We start from the raw sequence: 20,393 nt of genomic DNA on the forward strand, positions 1-20,393 counted from the left end.
TTTTAATACGAGGGGCGGAGCTAACCACCATGCTGTGAGGACGTGCCTTTAGGAAGCTCCCGCATGATCCATTAAAGATCCTCTCAAATACCATTGAAAGTGCTCAATTACAGAAAACCTGTGCAGACGATCCGAGAAGCTGCAGGCTGATAGACCCCCACGCCGGGCATCTGGAAACATCCTCCCTGCTGAGAAAGGTAACTAGAGAGGAAGCATCCAGAGGTGGCAATGGCGACCACCAGGAGATGATGGTGGGCTGCGCGCTCAGGAGAAGCCCAGGCACCCGAGGCAAATTATGACAAGGTCATTTGAAGAGCCTGTTTGGGACGCCCCATGCCTATGCTGGGCCTTTGGAGGCAAAACAACGTAAGAAGAGGGATAGCAGGGAAGGCGGAGCGCCAGGACACTGCCTGCCGGGCAAATGTAACAGGAGCAGCAGTGGAGCGGAGCTGGAGGCGAACGAGGGTCAGCAGTGAGGGACAACAGGAAGGTGGTCTTTGGACGCACCCGTCTTCCATCCCAGAACAGTGGTACCTGAGGGAGAGAGAAGGACCTGTGGTGCATGACTGACAAAGACCCATTGGAGAGAGGTAAGGGGGACATGTGGGAGGCAATACACATGTCAGGGAAAACAAACAGAGGGAAGGGCAAACAACTGATGATGGAGGACTTTACAAGTAAGTAGGGGAGTGCCCCGGACCCAGCGAAAGCAGCAGGCACATTGGAGGAGCAGACCGCACCCAAGGACCACAGCAGGACGAGGGTACAATACTGGCAGCCATAGCAGCCTTAAAAGCCTTGCTAGAAAACAAAATTGATGCAGTGATTGTGGATGGGCTCCATAGTCTTGGTTTTATGAATCTACAACAGAGGCACAGGACTTGATGAACAGCAAGGGGATAGCGCCCATCTATGAGAGAGGAGCACGTAGAAGGGTGGGACAACATGGGGAACACGCAGGAACTGAAAAACAGCAAAGAGTGCTTAGATCCGCGAGTTGAAACGGGAAGTCTTCCTGAAGGAAGAAACTGGAGGAAAGAACACTCTCCACCGCACGTCGTTTGCTGGGAAGCGGGGACCTGAGCAGCGGTTGGGCCTGAACGTTCCGAGTATTGTTGGGCCAATTTGGTCAATGCAAGGAAAGCATATGTCATTGTTCCATTTAAGGCTGAGTTTTTGGGAAGGGGGATATGGGTTTCAGTTTCAATTTCATGGGACAAACTCAAAAGCGAACACTGGGAGGGATGATGGTTTTTCTCTTTTCTGCTGTGTACACAGGATGGGAGAGTATGAACAATTGAGGAGGAAAAAAGGGTGGGAGGCCCATGGGACGAGAGGGGGGGGGGACTACTTATGTACATGGCAACTGGGGTTAAGATAATGACCTGTAATGTGCAGGGCTTAACTAGTTATATTAGACGACTGAGGGTCCTCACAAATCTGAGGAGAAAGAACATGGGTATTGCGTTACTACAAGAGACGCACCTCACAAGAGACAGACAATGCACACTAGCCAGGAAATGGGGAGGAACGTTGGTGCGTTCTTTGTATTTTGCATATGCTAGGGGGTGTGGGTGGTTTGGGTACCACCCACGGTCCCCCCTTAAAATCTTGGAGATGAGGAAGGATGAGGAGGGCAGGATGGTTTTGTTGTACAGCTTCTTAGGCAACCGGGAGGTGTGTGTGATTAGCACGTATGCACCCATGCAGGCCCCTTTTTTTTTACTTCTTGTCGCTGAGATTGACCACATATCGCGGTGCAACCCCCCAGCGAAATCCCTGGCAAAATGAATAGGCCACTTAAAGTTTGAAGATGTCTGGTGGTCGGAACACAGACAAACAAGGGGGTACTCGCAATATTCAGCACTGCATGGGGTATCTACATGCATAGATAATTGTTTTATGGGGAAGGAAACCTTGGGGGAGTTTGAACATTCTGAATATCTACCAAGGGTCCTTTCGGATCATGCCCTCTTGATCATGGAGTGGCAAAGCCTTGCAAACAGACCCCCTATCTCAGGGCAGAGGCTACAGGCAGAAGTGTTTTTTGATGACTTCTGGGATTAAGGCAGCAGACAGGGTATGTCTTATAAGTGCAGAAAGAAAAGAAAGGGGGTGGGTGACTGTATGGGTACAGATACAGACCCCAATGCAAGGGGTGGCCCAGAGGCAGTGCAGGAGGGTGGCAGGGTGTGCAGGTACCTGGGCCCGGAAGACAGAGGGTGGCCAGGTGCACGGTGCTGAGAGAGAAACAGATCAGCAGGGGAGAAGGGGGGCGAAGGCAGAAGCAAAGAGGAAGGTCTTGAAGTGCTTCCGGAACCAGAGATGGTTCTCAAGTTTCAGAATGGCAGGGAGGCTGTTCCAAAGGGAGGACCCAGCCGAAGACAGAGATCTACCCTCAGCTTGTTTATTTGAAAATGACTGACCTCGAGGGAGTTAGAGGTAGAGGAGCAAAGAGCTCGAGAGGGGAGGTATTTTCGGATGGATAGTTGAAGGTATTTTGGACCCAGGCCCCAGAAAGCCGTGTGGACAATGCAGATGGTTTTGAATTTAATCCTTGCATACACTGGGAGCCAATGAAGGGGTTTCAGAGCTGGAGATATACGATCCCTGGGCTTGAGGCCAAGAACAAGTCTTGCAGTGTGTTCTGGATTAGTTGTAAAGGGCGTAGAGTAGAGGCAGGTAGATTTAGAAAGAGGCTGTTACAATAGTCCAACCTAAAGAGAACCAGAGCTTGGGAGACAGTGAGTTTCTGGGGGAAGGAGAGGAAAGGCAGAGTACCCCTGAGGAGTTGCACTAGGAAGTTTGACTTTTTAGAGAAGTCAGAGATGTTGGCGGAGAAGGAAAGTGTGGAGTCAAAGATAACCCCAAGGTTCTTAACCTTGCAGGTAGGGGTAGGAGGAGGGCCAAAGGAGGCCGGCCTAAGAGTGAGGCGAAAGGATGGTTAAGGTGTACCGATGAGGAGGATCTCAGTCTTGTTGGTATTTAGACAAATCTCGTTGGCGACACACCAATCTTGAATGGCAGTTAGGCAGTCAGAGATGAGAGAAGGAGAGGAGGTGGCCAAGGGTAGCCTGAAAATGAGTTGAGTGTCATCAGCGTAGCACTGGAAATTCGAGCAGAAAATGGCAATGCAGTGGGCGAAAGTTGCCAGGTATTGGTTGAAAAGCCAGGGCGAGAGGTTAGACCCCTGGGGAACGCCAAAGGTAGAGAGGGAGATAGATGATAGGAAGGACCCAAGTTGGAGGGTCAATCAGAGAGGAAAGAGGTCAGCAAGGCCAGAGCCTGATCAGTGATACGCAGGTTATCACAGAGATGATTGAGCAGGTGATATGGTTGACCGCGTCAAAGGCAGAGGAGAGATCTAGTAGGATGAGGACAGAGGGAATGTTAGACTCAAAGTTGGAGAGCAGATCTTTAAAACTGTGATGAGGGGAGAAGCAATAGGATGCATAAGTGGAGCGAGGAAAGCTATAATGGGAGACCTGACAGAAGCAGAGCGGCGAATAGCTGTGGTAGAAGGTAAGCAAGCTGCGGGGAATATGGAGGAGGGAACCCCAATGGAACTTAAGCAGCAGTGTATAGCTCAATGGGAGAGGCTAGGTGAGTTTGATTATGAATGATACACAGAAAGGCTGCATGGAGAAAGGGACAAGCCGGGATGGCTGATAGCGTGGCTATGTCTCAAAGGCGAGAAGAGGGAAATGATCTGTGCAATTAAGGATAGCACCAAGAAGACACATAGGCCACAAGCTGGGGTGTACGCGGTGTTTGCTGGATTCTACAAATTCTTATATGGACAAGGGCGAAACACAGGCCACCCAGAGGTGGAAGAGTCTTTGGCAGATTTGCCATTACCAAACCTGACGCCAGAGCAGGCGAGGTTGCTAGATGCACCACTGACAGCTGATGAAATGCAGGAGATTATAAAGGCGCTGCCCACTGGGAAAACGCCAGGGGCAGATGGGCTACCTGGGGAAGTCTACAGGGAATATGTGGGTACATTAGCCCCCAAGCTACTGGAAATGTATGGTGAGGCATATGAAGATGGGAGACTGCCGCAGAGCCCAAGAGAATCCATAATAGTACCCATATAGACCCCTTTCCATGATGAATACTGATTGCAAAATTCTGACTGCTGCCTTGGCACAGTGATTAAAAAAGGTGATTGGTGAGATAGTGCATACAGACCAGACGGGGTATGTACCGAGCATAAATACTACCTGGAGCATACAGCATGTAATAAACTGCACTTTTGGTATGCAGGAGGAATGTGCAGTGTTCACCCTAGATGCGGTCAAGGCATTTGACTCTGTCGAGTGGGATTGGCTATACGCCACGCTGAGCCGCTTTGGTATCGGACCAGCCTTTCTGAGATGGGTTAAAATGATATATACATCACCAAGGGTGAGGGAAAGAACAGGGAAGCTGGGGACTGGGACCTCAAGAAGGACACGATGCAAGGTTGCCCCCTTTCCCCCATGTTGTTCATTTCGGTTCTAGAAAAATTGGCGGTATCTTCGCGCACGGAATATAGGGATGCTGGCATAGCGCTAAAAGGGGTGAGGCATGTAATATTGCTCTATACGAACGCCATGCTGCTGTACCTCAGTAGGCCGCAGGGCAACCTACCATACATATTAGAAGTGTTGGATAGGTATGCAGAGCTCTCAGGGATTAACGTTAGTAGGGATAAATCCAGCTTATTCCTACTGGGGGGCCCTGCAGACCTTGGATAGGCATCAGCTTCCAGACCTGGGCATAACATGGACGCCTCAGATGTTTAGAACCTGGGATTGGGCATCTGGCATGCCCTCACAGACACACACATACAAGACAACCAGATGGTATGGGAGGGCCTCGACCAGAGCATGGCATTTAGGAAATATTTGCTGCTGTCAATGACAGGTAGAGTAGCATTGATTAAAATGGTGGCACTGCCCAGGTTGTTGCATCATTTCGTTAACATCCCATATAATGTACCTGTGACCTTTTTCCACATGATTGACAGAGCTCTTAGAATGTTTCTGTGGGCGGGCAACAGATGCAAGATAGCCTTGCAAATGCTGCAGTGTAATCAGGCCGAAGGGGGATAAAGGTGCCAAATTTCGAGGCGTACTACTTAGCGGGACAACTACAGTTGGTCATCAGATGGATGGCGGACGAACCTACTCTGGACACACAATTACTGCACCCATGGGTTGAACCACTTTATTTAAGGGAGATACTGTGTGTGGAGAAATAGAATCTCGGACACATGACACATCTGGTGTCCCACGCGAGGAAGATACGGAAAAGGGCATGGAAGTTGATTAGTGTAAGAGACCCCTATTCCACGCATAGTCCATTGGCCAGGTTGGTAAATAGGTGCCTGGAAATAAGGGAGTCAGTTAGAACCCACTGTGAAGTAAGAGGGGTAGCCACAGCAGGGGATTTAATGGAAGAGGGGAGGCTATGGGAATTTGAGGCCCTCAGGAAAGACTGAGATCCCAACAGGCCAGTTCCTAACCTATATGTGCATGACGAAGGAGATTGTAAGGAGATGGCCGCAGGTTCAAACAGGGATAGAGCAAGACGACACACTAGCAACCATGTACGAAGTTACGGAGGGAGGTTACACAATCTCTAGGATATATGAGCTGTTGATGTACAAGCAGGTGCAGAAGCTAACCAAGGCGAGAACGGGGTTGGGAAGGATACTTGGGTAGAGGCCTCAAGGATGCGGAATGCGGAAATGTACTCCACTACATGAAAAAGGTGTCTAGGAACACTAGGTTCAGGCTGATCCAACTGTATGTCACACACCGTTCATATATGACACCACACAGGATTTCACAAATCCCAGGAGCAGATAAGCAAATGTGCCAGAGATGCTTGGCTGAGGCGGCAGGAATGCCCCATGTGTTTTGGATCTGCCCAGTTACACAGAGGTACTGGACAGGAATTCTGGACACGGCGGCAGTACGAGGTGTGGACATGAGAGGGTGGCAGCCTGAGGCGTACCTATTGGGGATGTTTCCAAGGGGCAAAAGAGGTAAAGGAGGGGGAGCGTATATGACCAAAATTAAAGATTTGATCTGCATATTGGCCAAAAGAAGGATAGTCATGGCCTGGAAACGGGCAGGAGGTCCGAGGTAGATGTATGGTGGGAGGATCTACAAATATGGGCAATTGCAGAGACAGTGGTATAACACAGGGCAATGGAAAGGGGCCAACGAGAGGGGAACGAGGATGTGCTGGAATGGAATATGCTCACCCTTAATATGTCACATGAGGGCTAGGCCAGAAGAGTACGAGGATTGGGAAGGCGTTGCCTGCAAGGTGCCTGAAATGAGACAGTGATAAACCACAGAGAACCGGCACAAAGAGGAAGCCAGGAAGTTGCATAAACCAAGACAGACAGTAAAGTGGTTTGGACCATTAAGAGAATGCACTAAACAGATGTACACAAACAATATATGTAATGTTTGATTCCTTGAAGGGGGTTCGGGAGGGGGGGGAATCGGGGAGGAAGGAGAGAGAGAACAAAAAAAAGGGTTTTTTTTAAAAAGTTCACTTTCAATACTGTTGAAATGCAGATCTGTTGTAACCCTAGATTACTGCCTAGTGTGACAAATCCAGGGAATTCGTCCCTTCTCCCCAAGGGGGAGCCAACCCTACTGAGACTAGGGAGGTGAGTCTGCTTCGAAAGACCCTCCCTGGGGGTTTGGGAAAGCTGGACATCACTGGGAGTAGCTCCTCCTTTTGGGGACGAGGACTCCTGCGGTAGAATAAGGAACCCTATTAAATCTGTCCTCTCCACCTCTATGGAGACCACAGATGTTCTAAAAGTGATAGTCTTTCTGTATGTCTAACACCAATGCTGAACCCTCCTATTGTGTTCTCCTTCCTTCCTCCTTCCTTCGGTGTGCGTTTGATTACTATGTGGTATGTTGAAGGAAGGGAGTGTGTCCCTCTTCCTGCCCGAGTTATGTGATGTCATGACAGAATGTGTGTGAGTCTATGGAATATTTATAGTTTGAATGTTCCATCCCAGGCAGTTGGAACTATGTAGCCTGGGTGGGGGGAGCCAGTGGGATCTCCTGTTTTCTTATTTTCCCATGTACCTGATAATACCTGATTGCTTGAAGATACTTCAAGACTGCCCCCCAAAGAAGACATCCCACCACTCAGGGCGGAAGAAAAGGAGAGAGGAAGGAGAAGGTGCCAGAGAGCACCCAGGGGCGGCTCTGCTGTTCTGTAGGCAGAGGACACCCGGAGTGAGGTTAGAGAAGAGTAGTGCCTGGGAGCATTCCAGAATGCCTGCTTTGCTGGCAGGAAACCACCTAGGGCACCCGGCACTGCAGCAGAGGCAGCTGGCAGAAGAGTGCCCAAGCCACCTTGCCAGGAGGTGTATCTACAGTGCGATTGATAAAGCAGATGCATCCACAGCAAGAGTAAAGTAAGGATGGCCACTTGGGGTACTCCCTTAGGTGGGTGCTAGTAGACAATTGCCAGAGTGCATGGGGAGAAGGAGAACTGTAGTGCCATTAGAAGGGCACCAGCTCCTAGGTGCTGGTGTAATTACTGCCAGAACCACTGCCATCTGGTACTCGCAGGATGCAAGTACGCATGGCGTTGACAGGCGTGTTTGCGCAGATGGGAAATTAACAAGTCGTCATCTCCAGCATGGTTGCTGGCAGGAGAGTAAAGTGGTAAGTCGAGTGCCTTACCAGCAGATGTTATCCAGCATGGGGTCTGGCATGGATTCACATGCTCATGAATATTCCCTGTCGTCAGGCTGGGAACCCGCGGTAAAGAAAAACCAGTTTCACTTTCGCTTGAAAATTGTATTTCTTATCTAAGCCAATCACTGTCCTTTGGGTCACACTGCCCCCATCCCAAGAAATTCCACTCCCTAAGCTCCACCCCTGGTGGCCATCTTCAAATTTTTTACTGATTGTTTCAGTGTTGGGAGTCCTCTTCTTGCTCTCCAAGCTATTTTTGTGTTTTTCAATAGAATGTTGTCATTTTTGTCCGATCTTTGCTTAATCGTTCGACTGAAGTCAATTACTGGCAGCGGCTAGCCATTATCGCCAAAGATAACGTACATCGGAATAATTCATCGAGGTTTCGACAAGGCCCAGTCTTGGGCCTACTTTGCGCCCTTCCAACATGGCCGAGGAGAAGACATGCCTCAAACTATGCGAAATGTGGATTGTGGAATAATGTGTTCGTCGAAGATCGTCACCATAAATGCCTATATTGCCTGCATCCGGACCATGATGAAGATGGATGAAAGGTCTGCTGTGGTTTTTCGAAAAAAGACCAAGAAGGATCGCTACAGCAGGCTGGCGGCTTTGCTAAAATTGGATAAGGCCTCTGACTCGGCCTATGGGCATGGTCATGCTTCTTCAAGGACCTTCCAGTCCCACGAGCGAACTTCCTCAGAGAAGAGGTTGAGGTCCTTTGAGGACACCCGCCCGTGGGGTCCAAAAGAAGGCAAAGCCGCTCACATCAGATCCCACTGGGTTCGCCGCTGCTGCGGGTCCCGACGCGGGAAGGGCAAGGTTGTCATCACCGGCCACATCCACGGTGAGCCTACAGGCATGGAGCGCGCTCTCTCTTAGAGGAAGTCTTTGACCCATTAGAAGCTCCACTTGCCGTCGACGGACAAGACGACGAAGGAGAGATCCAAGGTCGGCCCTTTACTGCCTCCCTTGGTGACGGCATCAGCATCTCAATCAGCCAAGAAGGCACCTTCAACATCTTCATCAAAGGCCATGTCTGCATCAGCAAAGACTAATGTTACCGTCCCGTCAACGACCACAATTTTGACGGGGGGGGGGGTAGAGGAGGTGTACCGGCCTGTAGCCTCCAGCTGTCACCCCTCCAATGCCCCAGCCTAGTGCTGCACACACTGGTCTCAGAAATCCAGCAGAGACCGCCACCTACATCTGACCCTGCTCTGACGGGAAGTTCCTCCAAGACCGCTTCCCGGAAGCCCTTCTAGGTGCAGTAGCAAGTCAAAGGACCCTGCCAGTCCAAGGCACCAACCAATACCAGCGTCTTCCCCGCCCGCACCTCCAGCCCCGGAACTGACCCCAAAGGAGGATCCTGCCACACACACAGACACAGGCACGGGCATGGTTATGGCGACGGACACCGATGACTTTGTGACGGTGGATGGGGAACCGGCAGGCGCGGATGACCCGGACAGGACCTCTCCTCTGGATGAGGTTGGTTCCTTCCATTCTATGATATCCAGGGCCTCTGAGCTCTTTCAACTCATGGCTGAGGAGACGAAAAAGGAAGGGTTCCTTTATCAACGTCAGTCCAGGAGGAAGACCATCATGTCTATACCCTTGTTGGAAGATATCTGGGATGAATGCTTAGTGCTGCTGAAGAATCCGAGCACTGCCCCACCAAAGTGGGACAGGCTCGAGAAGAGATCCGGACTAAGACCGGGAACTATGGTACAAGCTGGGCCCTATATTGGACTTCCTTCCTGATGACAAGAAGGCAGAAGCTCTTGAGATGTTTCAGGAGGGGGAAGTGGCTTCCGACCACGCCATCACAGAGGCGGTGGACATCGCATACACCGGATTCCGTCCGATGGGAAACAGAGTGTCTGTCTCTTCGTCGACAGGGATTGCTCAAAGCCACCAACTTCAGGCTGGACGTTCAGTCTAAGGTGTTGGAAATGCCATTTGATGTGGAAAACCTGTTTGGCAAGATGGTTGACGAGTCTCTTCAAATCTTCAAGACTGACAGAGACGGCGCGTTCGCTGGGTACCCTGCAGCAATGTCAGTCGTCCTTGCGTTCCTCAAGGGGAAAACCCAACAGATCCTCCAAGGGCTACACCACCTCTTATTGGTAGCCCTCCCGCTCCACGATACAAGAGGTGTCGCTCACAGGCATGTAGCTTTGGAGTACAGCGTCGGCGCCGCCCACAGAGGAGAGCCCCGACACTGAAACAGGCCTGAACCGGCCGTGGACTCGGGCCCCCACTTGTGCACCCCAGTGGGAGGCAAGCGGGCGAGGTTTGTCAGCGTGTGCAAGACAATCACCACCAACTGATGGGTGCTGGGTGCTCTCAGACAGGGGCACACCTTGGAGTTCCAATGCAGGTGTCCACGTATTCCCTCTGTGGCTTGTCAAGAACAGCACGTGGCACAGCTGCTGCAGGAGGTCCACGCCATGTTTAAAAAAAGTGACAATAGGGCCTGTTCCCCAGCACCTCTGGGGCTCCGGATTGTACTCCAGATACTTTCAGGTCTGAAAGAAAACAGTAGGATCATGGTTGATTCTGGAGCTGCAATGCCTCAACAAGTACTTGAAGTTCAGGATGGTCATGTTGCAGCACATGCTCGGCCAGCCGGAGGATGGGTACCTCCTGTTGTCTTTGGACCTGGAGGACGCCTACCTCCAGATCCTCATCCAATGGAAGCACTGCAAGCTCCTCCGGTTCATGGTCCAGAGGCGACGCCATCAGGTCAAGGCACTTCCCTTCGGCCTGAAAGCGGCCCGAGGGTCTTCACGTAGTACTTGGCGCCGGTGGCAGCACATCTTCATCTGGAAGGCATCCACATCTACCCTTACCTGGATGGTTGGCTAGTTCGATCCTGTTCCCATGCTCTGGCAAGCCACGGCGAGGACCTTGCGTCTGCTGACGGATCTAGAATTCTCCATAAATTATCCAAAGTTCTGCTTGGAGCCATGGCAGAATGCTCTCTTTCTGGGAGCACAACTCAACACAGTGACTTGTCTGGCATCTCCCTTAGAAGAGAGGGTGTTAGCCATCCTAGGGAAGGTACAGCGCATGTTGTCGATATGGTCGGCTACTGTGTGAGCTGTCAATTCGCTGTTGGGCATGATGTCCTCGTGCACCAACCTCGTCCTCCTGTACAGACTACATATTGGGCCTCTCCAGGAGTATCTGGATGCGAGGTGGTTGCATGTCTCAGGATCCTGGATAGACAAGATCGCCCTCATTGAGGAGGTCCGACAAGCAAGACAGTGGTGGGGCGTGCGCTCTCATCTCATGCAAGGAGCCCCATTCCAAGTCCCTCCTTACCAGGAGACAGTCACCACGGACGCTTCTCTGGAAGGTTGGGAGCGCGCACGCTGGACAGTTGCACGGCAGAGGCTTCTGGCTGCCAGAAGAAAAGACACTTCACATTAACGTCCTGGAGCTCCAGGCCGTTTTCTTGGCCCTCAAGTCTTTCCTGCCACCGCTGAAGGGCAAAGTAGTGAGGATCTTCACAGACGACACCACCACCATGTTCTATATCCGTAAGCAGGGCGGGACGCACTCTCCAAGGAGGCCCAGGATCTGTGGCACTGGGCAAATCGTCAGGACATGTTTCTTGTCCCTTTTCACCTGGTGGGCACCAAGAACACCATTGCAGACTCTGGGTAAAACTGGTATGGGTGAAGGGCTTCTAAGTGTGCGCTAATTCCACTGAAAGAAGGTCTAGCAGAGCAGCGTTGCCGATGCTACACAATAGGAGCACCCATATACTCCTATAAGTGGTGAACAAAGATATCAAGAACGTAGCAGGCAGATCGCGCGCATGCCAATTGAGCCATTTACAAAAGAATGTAAGATGCAAGTGTAATACAATCCAAAACTAGAAATATTATGTCCAAAATATATAATTCAGACTGCCAGCCCCTGCAATCACTTCGGTCAGGCGGGTCAGGGATAATCCAGGTGCTGTCCTGCAATCATCCATACTTGCCCTTTCACACTACTAGGATGGTACTCCGTACACAACTAACCTTCATGCCTAATCTGTCATCGCCAGCAGAAAGGACCTTGCTTTCGCTGGACGTTGCCTGTGACTTTGCCTGTGACTTTTTACGTGGCACGCACAAAGAGTTTTTGGAAGACTTTTCAGTTGTTCGTCATCTTTGGACCTGTGAACCATGGAAAGGCCTTGTCGAAGGCTTCAATCTCCAAGCGACTCTCTTGCTGCTTCTTGCACTGTCATCATCTGGCTAACAGACCTCTTCCTGGATGGCCGAGAGCCCACTCTCCCAGAGCCACTGCTTCAACAACTGTGTTTCTCTCCGGTGTGCCCCTGCTCGACATCTGCAGGGCTGCTACGTGGAGGTCCACGCACACCTTCACAAGGTTTTACTACATCAACAGGGATTCCAGGGAGGTGTCCCGGGTCAGCCAAGTGGTGCTACGCGACCAGTTCACCTGAGGCGAGTCTGTTCCAGAGGTAAGTGTTGTTGCTTCTGTTGAGCCTTGCCACCTCCTGTGGTTGTGTATTTGTACTGCTGTGTAATCTTTATTCATGAGCATGTGAATCCATGCCAGACCCCATGCTGGAGAAGGTGTAAGTTACTTACCTGTAACTCTTGTTCTCCAGCATGGGTTTGTGCCTCTTCTTGGTTCATGCTGCCACTTTACGCGCTTACCAGATCTGAAGATGGCCACAAGGGGTGGGCTTACGGAGAGGACTGTCATTGGATGGGGGCAGTATGACCCAAAGGAGAGTGATTGGTTTCGAGGAGAAATACAGTTTTTAAGCAAAAGTGAAACTGGTTTTACTTTTACCGGGGATTTCCAGCCTGATGACGGGGAATATTCATGAGCATGTGAATCCATGCCAGACCCATGCTGGAGAGCAAGAGTTGCAGGTAAGTAACTTAAACCTTCTTGCGAGGCAGTGCTCAGTTCTGCGATGGCTGACAGCAGCACTGGAGCCATTGGAGAACAGGAGCTCCTTCGTGCCTGGTGTACTACAGGCTTATGATGGCGTTGAGCAGGAAAGAATGGTGACCGCTAGAATGCTGCCATGTTTGGATTGATGCCGTTGAGATACTAAGGCGGAAGACGATTCCCGGCAAAGTTTGGAAAACTGCACCTATCAAGGGGTGCAGGCCATGATGACACCACGTTCACATCCTACTACAGCTCTGTGAAGGCAAGTGTAGTCCGACGGAGTGTTATCTGAGTGGAGGTCTCTGGTGGCCTGATGAAGTGACCGCACAACGGGTTGATGTGTAGGTGAATCATGGAGACCACAGGCTGCAAACGTGTTTTATCAGGCAAACCGTTTTGTGGCTTTTAACTGAACAACGTAAACCGTGAATTATGTGCATTTGAACAGGATCTCGCGTGTTTGTTTGCACTGACTGCAAATTCACAGTGGCTCTGCACGCTCCTGCTGCGTTTGTGATATTTGAGAAGAAATGCTATCTTTCCCCGATGCGCTGCATTCGCAGCAGGGGCAAAGAGTATTGCTGATATGTATTCGGATTATTGCACAGTTGAATGTCATGAGGAGGTTTACTTATCAATATGGGAGCAAGGTACACTCACTCCCAAGTGATTGTTTTGAGAGGTGTTTTAACATCAGGATTTAGTGTGCTAAAAGCAGCATAGACTTTGAACTCAAGGGTGCATTTAAAAAAGTGAATATATTTGTCTTGTTCTCATGCGTGTTTGAATGCAATATTGTACGGTGGAAACGACTTGTTCAGCAGTAAAAGTTATAACCTGATTTTTACTGCTGATATGTTGAGATAACCATTTGAGGATTTGCATGGTGAGCTGCACTTAAGCCGCATTGACATTTAGCATCTTACCATATTGCAATATGCATGGAAGTGGAAGGTGTTTTTGTTTGTGTACGGTATAGGAGAACAGAATTGTATAGTTCTGTTTTAACCATTTTTGTAGGATTTGCAGGATCTGCCTTTTCTTAAGCAGCATAGACCTTTAGCATGTTTGGCACTTGGGCAATTGGTAATTGACACTTGTATATGTGCTGGAATTAATTTGTTGGTTGTCACTTTAGATGAAGATTTTCACATGGTGCTCACATGCATATTGGGTTGTAAATTGTTCACTCAGTTGTGTGTTAATGCTGAGTGATGTGTTTTATTATTTCAGAAGCAGTTATGAATTTTAGCATGTTGCATGGTGGTTGCATGTTGTCGTATTGGTTGGAATTTGTTGTGACTAGTGTGGGATGGGTTGCCTTCCACACTCAGTTTTGCTGAATTACTGGTGTGGTTGGGACGCCTGCCACACTGTTGTGTAGTTGTTTGAGATGAGAAGAGTTGTGCTTGGCTCCGCTGTCACAGCGTTGTTGTTGTTGTTGTTTTTTAAAATTTGTTTTAATCAAAGAAATATGATTTTTTGCAAAAGATCAATGAATTCTATTTTGAACTCTTTGTTGTCAGTTGCGTAAAATCTTTCAGTTTCATGAATATATCTTGTTTTTCTCAGCGCCCGCCAAACCTAAGAAGGTAGTTTAGAGAAGTTAGTCAAAATTTCCATTATGTGTTGCAAGATTTTGACCATTGCAATTTGCCAAGTAGCCTTGTCTCCACCAATCATCCTGAACCACCATATTTCTTCTTTCATTAATAAAGGATGTGTGAAGAAGGGATCTTACCCACGGGGTGCCTGGAGATGACGAGCAGGTGGCGAATTGTCTCTTTCTCATTTTCGTTGTGACATAGTTGACAATCACCTGTTAGAGAAAGGCCTCTAATGGCCCGGATTTCGTTGGTGTCTAGTAGATTAAGCCAGGCTCGTATTAGGTAGTTTCGCGCTAATCTTCTAGGGAATTTCCTAATGAATCCATGTAATTCATTGAATTGTTTTGTCTTGCATGACAGGTGGAATGTGAGTTTGTTGGTTGCAGCCACTGCTAGAGTCTCGGTCCAGTCTAGCTCCTTGAGCTTTTTTAGAACTTTTACAGGGTTGTTGATCAGTTCATCCTATCCACTCTGGACTTGATTGTAAGAGTGCTATGTTATCATCTCTCCAGATTTTAAGCATTTTACAGTCGGATCCCTGCATTTCTCTATTAACCAGGCAATATATCAAGGTGCTATTTGGCATCAGGCATTTTCTAAATAGCAACAGTGAGTTGCAGTTTAGAGAGCCTTGTAGGGAGAGAAGACTTGTTCTCGTCTTATCGATGCCATAGGAATGGATTTAGGGAGTCCAAGGACTGTCCTCCAGAAGTATGCTTCTAGCCTCGGCCATAGGACTCTGGGTATAGACGGCATTGTCTCTGCGCTATAGATGATAGCTGGCACTACTTTCATTTTGTAAAAGTTTATTGCCGGGATGGTGGAGAAGCAGCCGTATTTCTTATCGATAGCTTTGCCCTGAGTTGGCAATTTCCTGATTTTATCTTGGAGAGTGCGTTGCATGGCTGTTTCCTGTTTCGAACTGTCCAGTGTTACTCCGAGATACTTGATGTCTTTAACTATGTCTATTTCGGAGTCCTCAAGGGCCCATTTTAGTTTTTCAGACTTCTTGGCCGATTTTTCTAGCACCATGATTTTTGTTTTTTCTTTATTGATTTCAAGGTTGTTTTTCATTATATATTGCAATAAGTGTCAAGCTGGCACTGAAGCCCAATCGGGGTCTGATCGAAAAGAATTAAGTCATGGCGTACAACAGTCTGCCAATTTTCGTCTGTGCTAATTTGGGTGGAAAGGATCTAACGGAATCTTCTGTAGACTTGTAGTCCCCTAAATATGCCAGGAAGAGAGCAGGGGCCAGAAGGCAACCTTGTTTTACTCCTCTGAGCATTGGAATGTCTGCCGATAGAGTTCCTTGCTGGCTAAGACAGATTCTCATTATGGTTTTTGTATGGAGTGCTATTATGGGCTCGAGTATTTCATTCGGGCAATCCCATTCGTACAGCTTACCCCAGAGCCGAGCCCTGTCGACCCGATCGAATGCCTGTGTTAGGTCAATAAAGGCAACAAATAATCTCGGCCACCTTCCATCACCTTATTTTTTAGGGTACTTGATGCAAGGATATTTGCTGGTTTTCCAGTATTTTTTTTTAAGCCCGATTGAAGATGGTCTTTACAAGGGGCATTTGTTGACCATGTTTGGAACTTCTTCAGCAGCAAAGAGCCAAATACTTTACCTATGGGGTCTAACAACGCAACCGGGCGATAGTTAGAGGGATCACTGCTGTTACCTTTCTTAAAGATATTTACCACAATGGCGGTTTTCCATGCTGCCGGGATGGATTTGGTCTCTGCGCATCGAGTGAAGACACTACTGATGAATTTAGCCCATTCTTCTGGATGGGTCTTAAGGTCTAAGTTTGTAATGCTGTCTGGCCCCAGAGCCCTAGAGTTCTTCAGCTTCTTGATTAGGTCAGCAATTTCGACTTGGTCGCTAAATATCCCCCAATCAGAGGGTGCTGTGTCTGGTTTTTTTGTAGTTGGCCGACAGGCAGTTGGAAAAGGGTCTTAAAGTGGTTAGACCAATTAGGTTCACCTATGCTGTTGAGGATTTAATCTACGTTAATTGAGTTTGTTGTACGCATAATTCACCAAAATTCTCTAGGAGTTTTTCTGCAAATTGCTTTTAGCATTGAATAGGCATCTTGCTGGTATAGCTACAGACGATGGGATCTGACCCACGATTGATAGTTTCTGGTGCTGCATGAATTACTGCTCTAGCCTGCTGAGGTTCAAGACTGTTTGCCCTCCTTTTGATTTTGTGAAGCTCACATCGCCCGGATACGAGAAGGCTGTCATAGGTGTGCTTTTTCTGAATGAAGTGAGCTTTTTTGCTGTGGCCAGTTTCCTTGTAGGCCGTAAGTAAGGGCCCATAATCGATCTATTTTTGTTGGCCTTTGCCTGCTTTGGTTTTATATTTGCTGGTCAGCTCTTTAATGCAGCTTTCCGTTAGTCTTAATCTGTTTCCTTGGTTGTTAGGTTCCAACTGATGTTTCATTCTTTCGATGTTTCGGTGGGGATTCTTCCAGGTTGTTGACAGAAGATTATAGTCGCTGGCCCTTGTTTGTACAACTTCAAACAACGTGATCAGTTATAGAAGCGGACTGGAGACAAAGATGTGGTCTATAGTAGATTGAAGTTCGCTGCATTTCCACGTCGGGAGACGGCCTTGTTTTTTAAATACTGTGTCCAGACTGAGCAGGTTTCTTGAGTTCATCAATTTGAGCCATTGGGTGCCTCCGTGTTCCGCAGCTGATAATTACCTTTTCTTACTGCGTTGGTTGCGGAGAGCATTCAGGTCACCACATACAAGTATGTGGAAAACCTGATGGACAGCCATTATCTCATCAATCGCACTCTCAACCATTGCTAAGTACTGTGTGGGGTCAGTTGTTGCAGGATTCCAGTAGGTGTTGAGAACTGCTACCGTAGTTGACTGTTGGATGTTACAAGAGCTTCCTTCATTGTGCCATTTTATCAAAACTGCCAACAGCGAGTAGTTCGATACAAGAGTTTCTTTCACAGTGAGGCCTTGTCCGCTACGGCAGGCCATGAAGAGACCAGATGAAGGTAATTTTTTTGCTGGAGCGAAGACAATCTCATATCCATCCAGAATGGGTTTTTTGGTGAGCCACGTTTCCTGAAAACATAGGATATCGTAGAGTCCTAGTTCGACGTCTCCTGGAGTTGTCAAATGGACCTATCCCCTAGTGTTCCAAAAGCACAGCCTCAGAACATGTCCTCGGGTGTCCATCGAGGATTCCCCCTGCAGGCTGGGCTCGAGGCCCTTGGGTTGCTTTTTTTGTGCTGAGATGTTAAGGCTTTAGGTAGCCAGGACCATACACCTTGTATGGCTGACAGATTAACTTGTGGCGATGGAAGTTCCTTTCTTGCGGGTACTTCTTGTGTAATGGTTCTTTTCATTGCTTTGGTGACGCTTATTGTGTTGGTTGGTTGGTGGTGGTTGGATGGCCTCATTTGATTTCTGATTTTGAGAATTTCGTTGGCTGAATCCGTCTGCTGAAGGGCGGAAGGAAGATTATTTTCTGGCCTGGGGACTGATGATTTCTTGTAACTGGGCTCCGAGCCGCCCTTAATATGCATGTCTTTGTAATTTGGAGTGAGGGCTTGCTTACTTAATTGTTTACTTTCGGCTGTTCGGTCATTAGGAGTGGCATATTTGGCGTTGTCTTTGGCTTCCATATTACCATAGGGCACCCTTTGCGGGTTCCGTTCATTTACCCTCGGTTCTGTTATATCATAATTGTAGCGTGATTAGTTACAGCCTGGTGTGTCCAGTATCCGAAAAACAGTATGCAACAAAGCTGTTTTTGGAAAAACCACTGTGGTTGGGGGCGAAAGCAGTTGTAGAAGAACAAGGCTGTGAAGAAGGACAGGAAGGATACAGTGATTTTCTAACTATCCCTGCCTCCTATCCCCACCTCAAATTAGGAAGCGCTGGTGTAACGCTTACCAAAAAGGGATAGGATAAGAAGGTAAACTACTTACTTCTATTAGTGGTAAAACATCCAGCCTTGTTCGTATTGTGCCCATCAACCACTCTCTTCCACTATGTGTACGTGTTGGAAGAGACAAATAGCCAAACAGCAAAAGAAACAGTGCATCAATGGTCTTGAGTACAACCATCCACTAGGGTATTCGTAAATGTAATGACCTAGGGATTGCCTGTAAGCCTAGTGCACTGGGGTTTAAAAGACACAAAATACAAACAATTCAAGTTTGTATGACAAAACAACACAAAGACAATACACACTCCACATTTTTAGAGATGTTAATAGTTAATGTAGGGTGGGGTGAAGTAAAAAGATTGCTCACGTACAGTAGGTCAAATTAATTCCTCCAGTGTAGCACAGTGATACATTAAAGCATGACATAAAAGTAATAAATGACATTTTTGTGTGAACATGAATACCAATTCAAATCTTTTCACAGTGCAAGATGCATTTTAGGATATATATGAAGGCATGGAGGTTGCTTATGTTTTGGATTCCTGTGTGTTGTGATTCTCAGAATGAGATGGGTTTGCCTCTTGGAAGTTAGTAGGTTTTTAAATTGATGCAACCTACCTTCAGCCTACAAAGGAACTCGCTTAATTTCACCTCCACAGACTCAATACTATATCGTCAGAAGCACGTTGCCTCTCGGTACCAAGGCTCCTACAAGAACACTAAAGTCCTCAGTTGGAGGAGGAGATTCCCTGACGCAAGGCCGAACAGCAGGGGAGGAGCAGCCACTGCCACTGGAACACAGAGCACAGGTAGCCTGGAGGCGAGGCAACAGAAAGTATATGGTGGGCTCGTAGTCAGCAGAACTTCACCGAATCCAGGAACACCGGGGTCCCCTCAGGCTCAGTGCCACGAGTCCAACACAGTGAGAGAGCCATGAGCACCGGCTAGACCCTGAGAAGTCCACCACAACCAGATGCAACCAAACGGTAGGCAGACACAACAGCCACTGTGCCCTCATCAACACTATGGTGGAAGCGCCACGAGAAACTACACAGGCGTACAGGTAGAAGGGAAACGGGCAGTTCCCTGGAATCCCAACCATGAATCCTGTTCTGGTTTAAGAGCCCAGGAATAATCTAAGTCGGGACTGAAAAGTCCTGAGTGATACGGAACAAGCTAAAAAGGAGTTAGGGATTAGGTATTCACAACAGAACACATGTTTCTTTCTGCATTCTGAGACTCCCAGCTCTGAGGCCCCATCGCCCAGACCAGAACACAGCTATAGGTTTGGGGGATACTCCGTAGCTCCTGCCCTGTGCCACCTCTGGGTAACTAATGGCTCTGGCTAGCTTTGCCTGGTAGACAGGCTTTCCTGAGCTGCAGAGTCCCCTTCAGGTATTGGGACAGAGTCAGGGATCTAAATATGTCACATAAGATATTTATTTCTTTGAGGGTTTTGCCAGTTGTAGTGCCCTTTTTTTTTAGCCACCAACCGTAGTACTGTACGTTTTAGATTATGCAGTAGTGAAAAAATGGAAAGCTTTACTTTTGAGAAATTGGCCATTCAGCATTACACATACCGTGCACTAGGAAGCACATGGTGTTTTTTCCTTTGCTAAGGAGGGGCTAAGCAGCCATTCTTGTTTAGCCTGAGATGAATGAGAGTTCATCACAATCCCACAACTAAAGTCACGGAGAAAAACATCATCGCAAACACTATGCCTCTCAAAGGAGCCCTACTCAATGTTAGATCCCTTGTGGCCCACCCTATGGAAATTGCCGACATCATCTGTTCAGCAAACTTAGATTTCCTCGCCACCACAGAAACCTGGTTTCATGCCGCAGCAGGTCCCTCTCTAACCCTCGCTGTTCCAGACAACTACTCCATCCTCAGGGCCGACGGACCTAATGCCCGTGGAGGAGGTGTAGCACTTATATTCAAATCCTCGCTTGACATTAGATCTGTGACCTCCCTTCCCCTAAATTCCATCTATCCATTAAAATTCAAACTACCCCCAAGAATACTATCTCCCTTGAACTAATATACAGAGCTCCTGGTCCCATAGGTTCCTTTGAGGAAGATATAACTTCCCTCATAGCTGAAAAATCTAAACCTTTATCACAGAATATCATTCTAGGTGACTTTAACTTGGGATACAACGATCCTCACGACACTCCAGCATCCTCCCTTGCTAATGTAC

General features: G+C 48.2%; 1 protein-coding gene across 8 annotated transcripts in view; it reads left to right on the forward strand.

Annotated features, from left to right (window-relative positions):
* Positions 1-20,393, forward strand: part of VPS13B (vacuolar protein sorting 13 homolog B) — a 3,421,660-nt gene that overhangs the window by 1,740,926 nt on the left and 1,660,341 nt on the right. The window lies entirely within an intron of this gene.

Source organism: Ambystoma mexicanum, chromosome 5q, assembly GCF_040938575.1.
Source record: "Ambystoma mexicanum isolate Mex_15411 chromosome 5q, UKY_AmexF1_1, whole genome shotgun sequence".
Taxonomy (NCBI): Eukaryota; Metazoa; Chordata; class Amphibia; order Caudata; family Ambystomatidae; genus Ambystoma; species Ambystoma mexicanum.